Here is a 12,155-nt window from a genome sequence, read left to right as displayed (position 1 = left end):
GTTTGTCTTCAAAGTGATATTTCCTTTTGAAATATTAATAGCTAGTTAACTACTGCTTACAGAGTTTCAATTACTCTAACCTTCAACCTTTATAGAAGATACGAACAACCCTAGCCAAAGAACAAAAATTATTTTCCAGGATGCGGTAGTGTGACCAGATCAATATCACCCCAGGGAAGTGGGTAAAATCACGTTGAGGAGAGATGTGGAGGTGGGTAAAACCACGCTGAGGACAGATGTGGTGCAGAGTAGTTACCTGCACTTGGGGAAGCTCCTGTGGGTCAGTCGGATGTGCCTGAGTTCATTGGGTGATGTTTGGTGATTGTCAGCTATTGAGTAAATCTCTCGGTGGCCCCGGTAATTGTGTGTTACGCTGTTCACATTGAGTGAATGTTTTGGGATGTTCTCAACTCTCCTTTGCATCCATGAACAAATCCTGATGGATTAGTCATAGGACTCTCTTTTCTTAGGCTCCATTAGAACTCTAGGGCGGGGACCCCTTTGTAGATCTGCTTTGAGCCCCATCATGTCTCTGGCTGGGGTCAGAGCTGAGCAATCGGCTTATGTTGAGGCTGAGCTTGTGGGTTACCATGTCTGCACCCACCTCATGGAATGTGGAGATAAAAGGACATAAACACATAAATCCTCATCCTTTTAAAAACTCAGGACTGGATATTTGGCCTCCTAACATTTAGTGCCCCAAAAATGGCTCTGGCAAGCAATCAAACATATACAAAAGACAAGAATACAACAACCTCAAAAAAAATTAGGAGATAAATCCAGGTATCCTGGGAGAATCTCCCTGGAGGTCATCTTGTCCAGTCCCCTGCCTCTAAGCAGGTTGGCCCTGGACCCGCCTCAGAAGACAGAGGCTTATTGTCTTCACTGGGCCTTGTCCCCCTGTCCTCCACCAGTGCCCCCAGGCATAATGGGGGATTTTGTATCACTCACCAGCACAGCTCTTTGGTTTGCCTGTGGGCTCTGAGCCTCTGGCCCATCCCTCAGAAAACCCTCACCTGCCTCTCCCCTCCCTGGTGAAAGTCTCTTTATTATTTGCTCACGATCAGCTTCTCAGAGCACCCTTGGCTTTTATTTTCTCCCCACGAACATTATCTATTTGTCCAATTCATCCCAAAATAGCCAGGCCCAGCCATCCCATAATATCCTGATCCTGTGTCACTCAAAACCAGGGCCCGGCAGGAGCTCTGAGCTCTTCTTCCTGTCCCTTTCTCTTCTTTAATAAGCACACCCCGGGCTTCAGTCAATTCTGTTCCTCCAGATTCATGAGTTTGCTGGTTCTGCAGCAGCCCCGGATCCTGGCAGATAAATCTCCCCTGGAGCTGTCAGCACAGACAGAGGTGAATGGCTCAGCTGGGTCCTCAGAGAGGCGCTGTGCAGACACCAGATTTATCACATACCGTGTCCCCTAGGGCATCACGTCCTTGACCTTCAGGGTGATACAGACGCCAGGGTATGGTTTTTTGTTTCCGTGAGGGACTTAGATGTCAAAGATACTGCTTTGAGATCTATCCTCAACCTTGTCCTTGGTGACAAATAGAAAGACTGGCCACATGGGAGGCGAGGGACACTTTGGTTCCCCAAGGAAGGAGTGGCTGTGCTGCTGTCCTCACTGTGGACTCACCAGCACTGGAGGGAAATGCGCTGATTTCTCGCATGCCCTCCCGGGCCACTCTGGGTTAATTTTAGCTGCTTCCATGCCCCTTTATGGGCCACACATTTTTCCTCCTTAACCACGTTCAAGGCTCTCTTCTCGCGTAGTCTCGGTGCCTTCCCAAGCGAAACTGAAACATGTGCTTATGACAGTGTGTTTCCATGAAGACAGATCACTCTCCCTCCAAGGTCAAAGCTCCTGCTGGCCGGGCTCTTTGGCAAACAATCCGTCAAGCAGGGCAGCGGGCAGCAGACAGTCAGCTCTCAGGCCCCTCGCCGGTCGCCTCGTCAGAGCCTCTCAGAGGATTACTGTGCCCTGTAGAACTTTTCTCCTTCCACTGTCTGTCGGTGCCTCCCCTGCTGCCCTACCCGGCCCTCTCCACACAGAGGGATAAGCTGGCATTATATCAGAAATTATGACAGGGACCCAGAAGGCAAAACAAATCCTTCCACAGAAATTGGGAAATTTCTCAGTCATTTTGCAAGGCAAGAGTCGTGGTCCCTCATGAAGTTAAAGCAAACCAAACAGTGAAGACATAACTTGCTGGGCCTCTTGCCCATACACTGGCAGGGCCTGGGGCTTGCTCTCTGATAGCCTGTGGCACAGTGCCCGGCACATGTGAGCACTCCTTTCTTTGTTTATTCAACATTTATTAAACTCCTACTATTGGTCTGTTACATGGTCTCCGCCCTCTTGCAGCTTACCGCCTTGTAGAAGGTGTGAAGCCATGAAGAAATGGAAGAGAGAGATGGGAGTCATGAATTGGGAAAAGTGTTACAAAGGTTACCCTGGTGGGCCGTCTCTAAGATGGTCCCCAGTGATTCCACCTTCTGGTATTCATGATAAAAAGTGTGACTTTTGTTTTTCTTGTCACCAATCTCTCTCTCTCAGACCTCCTTCTGATGGAAGCCAGCTGCCAAGTGTGCATATACCTGTGAGAGGTCCGTGTGGCAAGAAGGGCTGATGTCTGCAGCCAATGGCCAGCCTATCAGCAGCATCACATGTGAGCTTGGAAGTGGGTCCTTCCCCATTTGAGCTTTGAGGTCACCGCAACCTCAGTCAATGCCTCGCTTCCAGCCTGTGAACAAGTCTGAGCCAGAGAACCCAGTTAAGGTGAGACTGAATCCCTGACCCACAGAAACTGCAAGATAACAAACACTTGTTTTCAAGCTGCTACATTTTAAGGTATTTTTTTTTTTACTCATAGGAATAGATTAATAATGCAGGTATCAAATGGAATTTTCTGATAGAGATTGCAGAGAAAATCCCGTTTGAATGGCGCAGCCAGGAAAGGCCTTACTGAGGGAATAACATTGAAGGTGAGAACCAGTCATACAAAAAACTGGAGGAACAGCATTCCAGACAAAGGGAGCAACATGTACAAAGATTCTTAGGCAGGAAAGAGCTTGGGTTATTTTACGTCTTGTGTTTTAAGGCTGGGCGTGGTAGCTCAACCCTGTAATCCCAGCACTTTGGGAAGCCAAAGCAGGTTAATCAATTGAGGTCGGGAGTTTGAGACTAGCCTATCCAACATGGCAAAACCTCATCTCTACTAAAAATACAAAAATTAGCCAGGTATGGTGGCAGGCACCTGTAATCCTGGCTACTTGGGAGTCTGAGGCAGGAGAATTGCCTGAACCCAGGAGGCAGAGGTTGCAGTGAGCTGAGATCATGTCCTGCACTTCAGCCTGGGTGACAGAGTGAGACTCCATCTAAAAAAAAAAAAAAAAAAAAAAAAAAAAAAAAAAAAAAAAAAAAAGTTATAGCTTGAGAGTTGACAGTAGTATATGAACACTATTCTATCGCTGTTATTTTCACTGTCTTTATTCCTCAACTCTGCTTTGGAAAGTGGGCATTATTATTTCTGTCTCATTGCTGGGAAAATGGAGACAGAGATTTTAGTCACTAGCTTGAGGTCATGCAGCCAGAAGGAGGCAGGGTGTGGATTCAAGCATAGGCTTTTCTGAATCTAGAACTTGAGTGATCATTCTACCTCTTAATACCACATGCCTCCATTCAATCACTTCTTGGGCATCCCCTATTCTCTTGCATTGTTTGAGGTATATATAGTTCCTGTCCTGAAGTAGCTCATAATTTGGAGGGAGAGTTAGATGCTGACAGCTAACAGTTTCCCAGGGCTTTACTCATCTGTTCCTCATAAGGATCCTGCAAGGTAGCTGCTGTGGGGGCAATGTACCCATTTAAAGAGAGAGAAGGTGAAGCTCAGAGGGGAATCAATGAGCAGCACAAGAGCACATCGGGAGGGAGCAAAATGAGCTCTTGATCCCAGGGCCTCTGCCCCTGATTTTCAAACCCTTTCCTCTATTCCATGTGGTGTTGTAGTCCACAGGATGCTTCCAAGAAAGGCAGAGTATCCTCTCTAAAGTCAAGAGCACCCCCTTCATAATCCAGCACTTGTACAAATCTAAATTTTCTTTTTAGAGACAGGGTCTTGCTCTGTCACCCACGGTAGAGTGCAGTGGCACAATCATAGCTCACTGCAGCCTCAACCACTTGGGTTCAAGTGATCCACCTCAGCCTCCTGAGTAGCTGGGACTGCAGGTGTGCACCACCATGCCCAAATAATTTTTAAATTTTTTTTTAGAGACGGGGTTTCACTACGTTGCCCAGGTTGGCCTTAATTCCTAGCGTCAAGCAATCCTTTCACCTCCTCCTCCCAAAGTAATGGGATTACAGGTGTGAGCCACTGTGCCTGGCCCTAAAACTAGATTTTTCTGAATTGCTTGTGTTCAAATTGTGGCACATGAGTGTAGGCTAATCTTTGCATATCAGCTGAATATGGGATCATCATTTATGCTACATGAAATTCTTCAACTTTACAAAGCTTTCACCATTGGTTTTTCTTAAATAACTAGACTCTCTGGCTTATTACTTTGAAAAACTTGAGGAACAATCAAAGTTTGCAGGGCCGCTTTTATCTTGCAAGGTGAGCCACTTATCTACCTCTCACCACTCTTTTAGTCTTAGTTTAAGTGTGACTTCCTCAGCAAGGTCTTGTCTGACTTTCCAACCAAATTAGGTCTCCCCTGTTAGGTTCCCACATAAGACCCTGTGTATCTCCTTCTTAGCTCTCACTCCAATATGTTGCTGTATATTCACTTGGGAGTCTATCTACTCAATGTCTTCCATACTAAACTATAAACCAGGAGTCCTCAACCCCTGGGCAGATTACTGCCTGAGCTCCACATCCTGTCGCATGAGTGCAGCATTAGATTCTCAAGAGCGACAACCCTATTGTGAAGGTTTCCCATACTGCACATGCCAGGGATCTGGGTTGTGTGCTCCTAATGAGAATCCAATACCTGATGATCTGAGATGAAACAGTCTCATTCCAAAACCACCCCCTGGAACCTGGTCCATGGAAAAATTATCTTCCATGAAACCAGTCTCTGATGCCAAAATGGTTGGGGACCACTGCTATAAGCCTTATGCCAGCAGAGCAAGTCCATTTGCAGCTAATCTCTGTCCAGCCCAGAGTTTGAGATGGGTTAGGGATCCAGTGAATTTTCTTGAATTAAAATGATGCAATTTGACCTATCACAAACAATCTGTGGGGAGGCGCTTTGCTGAGTTGTGTGCATGGGGAGGGTGGAAGAAATACCTCTGGCGTGAGGGTGACAATGGACTTGAACAACCAGAATATTACAACAACAAAAATACTAATAGCAACTAATGTTTGTTGAACATTCACTGTTTCCCTAAGTGTTTTAAGTATACTGTATACTAAAAAGTTTCAGTGATTGAGAAACAGCTGGTTATTTTGCACACAGATTTTCTCACACGTGAGTGGTAAGGTGACTAACCTGTCCTGGTTGGCCTGGGGCTGTGAAAATCTAGCATTCCAGGAACAGTTCCTAAGGCTCAGGCAAAACACCCTATGTTTCCTCCCATCCTAGTTAGGGGAAATAGTCAGTGGACTGTAGCCAAAAGGAAAAAAAAAAAAAAGGATTTATAAGAGAAAAGGGAGAGAGGAGAGAGGGGGAAAAACCAGCAGATAATCTGGGAATAGTGAATCTTGTTTGCTTTTGACAGGTGTGTGTGTGTGTCTGTGTCACTGGGGAGGGGTAAACTGATTAGTTAGCAGTGAGGAAAGAGGCCAGGCTGTGCATTCTGTCCTTGAGCAGGACGGAGAGAGATTAAGGCAAACAATTTTAATTGTTTATGGTTTCTCCAGAAAACTCTGAGTTTAGCTGTGCAGCACTATGTGCTGGGCTGTTTTGTGCTGTCCTGGCTGGATCCTTCCACCAACACTTCACCTAAGTTGAGCCAGGTCTTTGCCATGTCCTTTGTCAGAATTTCTTAAGAGACTGTGTTAACATGCACACGAATGTTCACTGCAGCACAGTTTACAATAGCAAAGACCTGGAACCAACCCAAATGCCCATTGATGACAGACTGGACAGGGAAAATGTGGCACATACACAGCATGGAATATTATGCAGCCAACAAAAACGATGAGTTTGTGTCCTTGTAGGGACATGGATGAACCTGGAAACCATCATTCTCAGCAAACTGACACAAGAGCAGAAAATCAAACATCACATGTTCTCACTCATAGGTGGGTGTTGAACAATGAGAACACATGGACACAGGGAAGGGAGCACTACACACTGGGGTCTGTTGTGGGGAAAAAGGGGAGGGACAGCATGGGGTGGGGAGTTGGGGAGAGAGAGCATGGGGAGAAATGCCAGATATAGGTGAAGGGGAGGAAGGCAGCAAATCACACTGCCACATGTGTACCTATGCAACAATCTTGCATGTTCTTCACATGTACCCCCAAATCTAAAATGCAATAAAAAAAATTCCAAATACAAAAAAAAGAGACTGTGTTAAGCACAGTCTCTTAAGAAATTAAGTATAAACACCAGGCATGGGAAACACAGAGCCAGGAAGACCTTCATTCTAAAAATGAAGGAAGAAGAATTGGCATTAGGAAGGGAAGGTGTTTATTCTCCCTGTCCTTCATGTGAAAAGCTTTAGCCCTCAGTTACCTGCCCCAAATAAATGCCACTCTGAGTTATCAAAGTGTTCATGGAAGCAAAGCTCTGGGTGTTTGTTTATGGAATTTGTGGTCCCTTGAGGAAGTTCTGCTCACCTTATGGTGCAAGCAGATGAGGGTTAAATGTTTCTGAATGAAGATTCTAGACATAGATAATGCTTGGCTGCAGAAACACCCTGTGTTCCCAGACAGCAGACAAAGAAGTGGAAAATCCATTTCTCAATGACTTGAAAACACATCCTGGGCCCTAAGAATGAGGAGGATTACTAAATGTAACAAAAAATGGTCTCATTCTTGCATGGCTCCCAAAGTTCTCTAATTATAGAAGAATGCTTTGTATAGAGAAAGAGGTGGGAACAGGAAGGCTGGATTCTTCATTTTTGGCTTGGATCTTTCAAATCCATTCCTTTCTTGATTCTCTCACTCACTTTTATCTCTATTTATTCATTCATTTGCTCAGTAATTCCTTTATTTTTACACATTCACAGGTTTGCATTTGCTTTATTCTGTTCATTCTCCCCACCCAACCCTGTTATTTTGAATTTTTATTGAGGACTCACTATGTGCTCAGAGTTGTGTTGAGTGTTCTGGGCCAGAAGAGAATTGCCTTAGAAAGTGCTCCTTTCCACTGGGGTGTTGGACTTCTCCCCCAAATCTTAATCCATGGCAGCATGAACGTAGTTCTGGCGGTCAGCCTTGGAGGATGTCCATCTGGGACCACTGGTCACTGAAGCTTCATGAGGTGGCCCTAGGTTCTTTCTAGAGTCATTAGAGGCCTTTGTGGACATGCCTCTGGAGACTGATCCCTGCTGGGAGGTCGATATGATAGTTCAGGTCAAAAGGTGGATTTTCTCCTGGCTGAGTCATATTGAGAAGCTATTCATTGGCCATGTCTAAAGGGTGATGGCAAAAGCAGGTAGGATCTGATTAACGTGAGTAGCCCTGTCTAGGCAGCTTTAAGCATCTGAGGCTGCAGACATAGGACTGTATTTGTCCCACATTTCTCAGAATAACCTACCAGAAACCAAACTGAGAGGGAGTTCAGGGGCCACATGGCAAAATTCCAAGGCAGGCTTGTCAAGGCTGAGTGTTCCATCTTCCTGTGCTCTGTTGAGCCCTTGGCTGTGCTGCAAACCAGTCCTGGAATAAGCATAGGGAGGGGGTCTCAAGAGAGCAGAAGGAGCAACTCAGCCCCTGCTTTTGAAGGGTGCAAGAAAATAACACAAAACACAAAATAACCAATGCTAGTTTACCATTCACAAAGTGCTTTATCACTTACCAAAAATCTTTACAATGCTGTTCTCACTTGAACATTACATGGGCCAGGTGAGGAGGTGGAATATTATTACTTTTATTTTACAAGTGAGGCTAGTTACATGGCTAGTAGAGAGCAGAGTCTGGATTTGAACCCAGGCCTGTTTGATTCCAAATGGGTGTTGGTGCCATGAATCCATATCATAGGATGTAACAGGTGAGAGCTAGGTTATGAGCTTCTTAGGGGGATTTGGAGATAGGAAGAGAATGCTGTGTGGCTGGCCATAGTCAGAAGAGAGTTCTTGAAGAAGTTGGAGTTTCTCTTGGGTGGTAGAGTCAGAACTGGTTATAAATTTTCCTTTCCTTTCCGCTCCCAGCTTCCTTGATGAAGCAGGGAATAGTTTTCACCTGGCAGGTCTCATGTCTGCCTGGGAAATGAGAAACATACCTTTTATTCCTCATTAATATCAAGGGCATAAGACCTGAATGGCTCAAAGAATTTAATCATTCAACAGGCAGTTTTGCCTGAGAGCAGAAATAAGAACTGACATGGAATCCTCTCTATGGGTAAATATAATTAGACTGACTGTCATATACTAAATCCTCCCTAAGCCCCCATACTCAGGTGGTGAAAGGAACCTGGTGGCTTTTGGTGACTCTTGAAACCAAGAACCTTTGCCGAGGTTACAGTATTTTGATTTACCTCAGAAACAAGCCAACATTACAAGACAAGGTTTGCAATTTCAATATGCAGAGATTAATTTACATGCTGAGCTAATTAAGCAACTGAAACACCCACTAATTGATTATTACATGAAAAAGAACACATCAATTTGAAGAAATGCACTCTATAAGATTGTACAATATTTGCAAACTTAATTGCCAAGCGGAAATTCCCCTTCTAGTGGCTAATGCACTTAACCAATTAACCTTTGCTGGAATGGTCTTTCATTCCTGGAGTCCAGCAGCACTTGTAAGGGAAGCTTTGGTTTCTGCCTTTTCAAACTCAAATGCAGAAAAGACAATAACTTTGGGCTGGTTTCTATATCTAGTGTAGGACTGGTTCATAGTAGGAGTTTATAATAAATGCTTGTGAATAAATGTTCAAAATGCCTGTCACAGTTATTTCCCACTTATTTTTTATTATGAGAATTTTGCTGGATGACGTTCCTATAAGACATTGTAGTTATCCTCAGTTTTGCAAAATAAAGAATCAGCATAGTGAATAGACAACCTACAGAATGGGAGAAAATATTTGCAACTATGCATCCAACAGGTGATGCATATCAAGAATTTATAATGAACTCAAACAACTAAACAACAACAAAAATAGACAATCCCATTAAAAAGTGGGCAAAGGGCATGAATAGACATTTTTCAAAAGAAGGCATACAAATGGCTAACAGGCATATGAAAATTTGCTCAATATCCCCAATCATCAGAGAAATGGAAATTAAAACCACAATAAGATATCATCTTACACCAATCACAACTGCTATTACTACTAAGAAGACAAAAAAAATAGCAGATGTTGGTGAGAATATGAAGAAAAGGGAACTCTTATATACTGTTGGTGGAAATGTAAATTAGTACAACCTCTATGAAAAACAGTAATTTTAAAGAACTAAAAATAGAACTACCATTTGACCCAGTAATCCAGCTACTGGATATCTACTCTAAGGAAAAGAAATAATTACACAAAAAAGATTCCTGCACCCCATATGTTTATCACAGCACTAGTCACAATAGCAAAGTCATGGAACCAACCTAAGTGTCTACCAGTGGATGATGGGTTAAAGAAAATGTGACACATAAGCAAAATGAAATACTATTCAGTTATAAGAAATGAAATCATGTCTTTTGCAGTAACAAAGATGGAACTGGAGTTCATTATATTAAGTGAAACAACTCAGAAAGACAAATATAGCATGTTCCCACTTGTGAGTGGGAGCTAAATAATGGACATAGAGTGGAATGATAGACAACAGAGACTTGAAACGGTGGGAAGTTGGAAGGGGAGCGAGGAACAAGAGGCTACTTAATGAACATAATGCATATTTTTTGGGTGATGAGTACTCTAAAAACCTTGACTTCACCACCATGCAAGCTATGTATATAAAAAAATGACATTTATACCATGTAAATCTACATGCATACAAAAGCAAGAGATGGTATTCACAGAAGTATAGTAACTAATCTGAAGCTAGCAAGGGGTGGAATTGGGTTTTGAACTCAGGTCTTCTAATCCCAGATCTAATGATTTTTCTCTATTTCAGGCTGTTTCCGGTGTCCCCAGAAACAAGACTGACTATCTGTGTAGGTAGAACCTGGGATATGATGTGGTGGGTCCAAGGGGCCTTCAGCTTCAAAGTTCCACCTTCATTGGTTTGCCACAGTGAGGATTCTTACCTCAAAGGCTGATTCCTACAAGTTAAGGAGGAGTTGGATCTTTGTAAGTTCTGTGTTGAAATGCAAAACTTCTTAAAGGAGCCACCATCAACCTCTCCCAGGAATTGTTACCTTAGCACAGATTCATTTTAAGGTAGAGTCACAGACTGTAAGCCTCCAAAGTTATGGGACTTGGGACAGACACTTTTGACAGGTAAGACAGATAGAATAATAGTATGGATTGGTGGCCCAGGAAGTAAAAGTCCTAATGGAATAGGGGTCCTGAGTCACAAAGGCGAGCACAAGGATACTGCTACTGTGCACATTTTTAAAGCACAAAGGTAGAAATTATGGACAAAGGGACATAGGAAGGGTGCACTCCTATGTGGCAAGTGTGTAGCATTGGGAAACTTGTGCAATGCCTCTAAGGCCTGTTTCCTTACCTCCAAAATGGGAGTCATGATGCCACTCTTCTAGGCAAGCGTGTGGCTTAAATGAGACAATACAAGGAAAGCTCTGAGCATGGCACAAGGTGCTTAGGGGTCGGCTGACCCCCAGGGTTGTCTGACACCCAGTGGCTCTTACTGCTACCATGCTGGGCAACTTACTCCTCCAACACTGGACAGAGAGGCAAGAGGCTTGCATTCCTCTCCCAGGTCAGCTGCAAACTCACTGTGGGAACTTAGTCAACATTCCAATTCTCAGGCCTCACTTTTCCACTTATAAAATAAGGTAGAAGAGATGGATCATTTCTAAATGACTCTATATTCAATCTATTCACTTATTGATCTGCTCAACAATTATGCCTTGAAAGCCTGCTGTGTGCTTGACTCAGGGCTGGGCATTGGGACTCTAGCTTTGAGAGTCAAGGCAAGAACCCTGATCTCAGGGATCTGGCACAGTAGTAAAGGAAGTAGACAATTAACAAGTAATTGAGATGATTTAACATGGTGATCAGTTCTGAAAGAAAAGCGAGAGGACCTGTATTCATCGAATTTTTTTTCCTCCTCAAGATACAAAAATCAACTCTGATAAGTTTAAGGACAAAAAAAAAAAAAAAAAAGGCAAGAGGCAGGTGTTTATTGGCAGGATTGGAGATTCTTACAAAGTCAAGGAAGATTTGAACATGCCAACCTCAGGAAATAAAAGAACCAGACAGGTTCTAAGACCCCAGGAACTGGCTTCTATGGATCCTCTCTTCAAGAAGGCTCCCAATCATTTACCCCACCCTCTCTGTTTCTGTCATTTGCTCTGTTCTTTGGCTTCAGTTTTCTCTCTTTTTGTGAATTCTGTTTCCCATTCCATGTTAGTGGAAGATATAGTCAAAGGTCATGTGTTACAGCCCTCTAGAGGGAACCTATTCTCACTTTCGCAGTCATAATGCTGAATTCCCATAGCAGGGATTCTGATTGGTTCACCTGGGGTCAGGTGTCTACTGTGGACCAGTAAGCTAAAAAATGAGCAGTGCATTTCGCATTGTACAAACATGGCTGCTGTGACCACAGGAAGGGAAGGAAGTGAGGCAGTTCTCAGAAAGTGGAGGCAAGAGCAGCAAACCCAACAGAAGTCTTCTATAGACTGTGATGACATCTAAATTGACATACCAAAGAAAAAGTACTGATGAAGCATGCTAGAAGGTTATTCTAGGTGTGGAATCCAATACTTGAGCTTGGATCTAAATTCTGCCACTGACCTAATATATGGCCTTAGGAAAGTAATTTATTATCCTCTTTAAACCTCAGCTTCTTTAATGGAAAAGTGGTATAGAAACATTGGAGTTATTGTGAGGTTCAGGTAAAAGCAAGGATAAAAAGGATTCTT

Source organism: Saimiri boliviensis, chromosome 1 (genome assembly GCF_048565385.1).
Source record: "Saimiri boliviensis isolate mSaiBol1 chromosome 1, mSaiBol1.pri, whole genome shotgun sequence".
NCBI classification, from domain to species: domain Eukaryota; kingdom Metazoa; phylum Chordata; class Mammalia; order Primates; family Cebidae; genus Saimiri; species Saimiri boliviensis.
The sequence above is the reverse complement of the archived record's forward strand: the minus strand, read 5'-3'. Positions refer to the sequence as shown.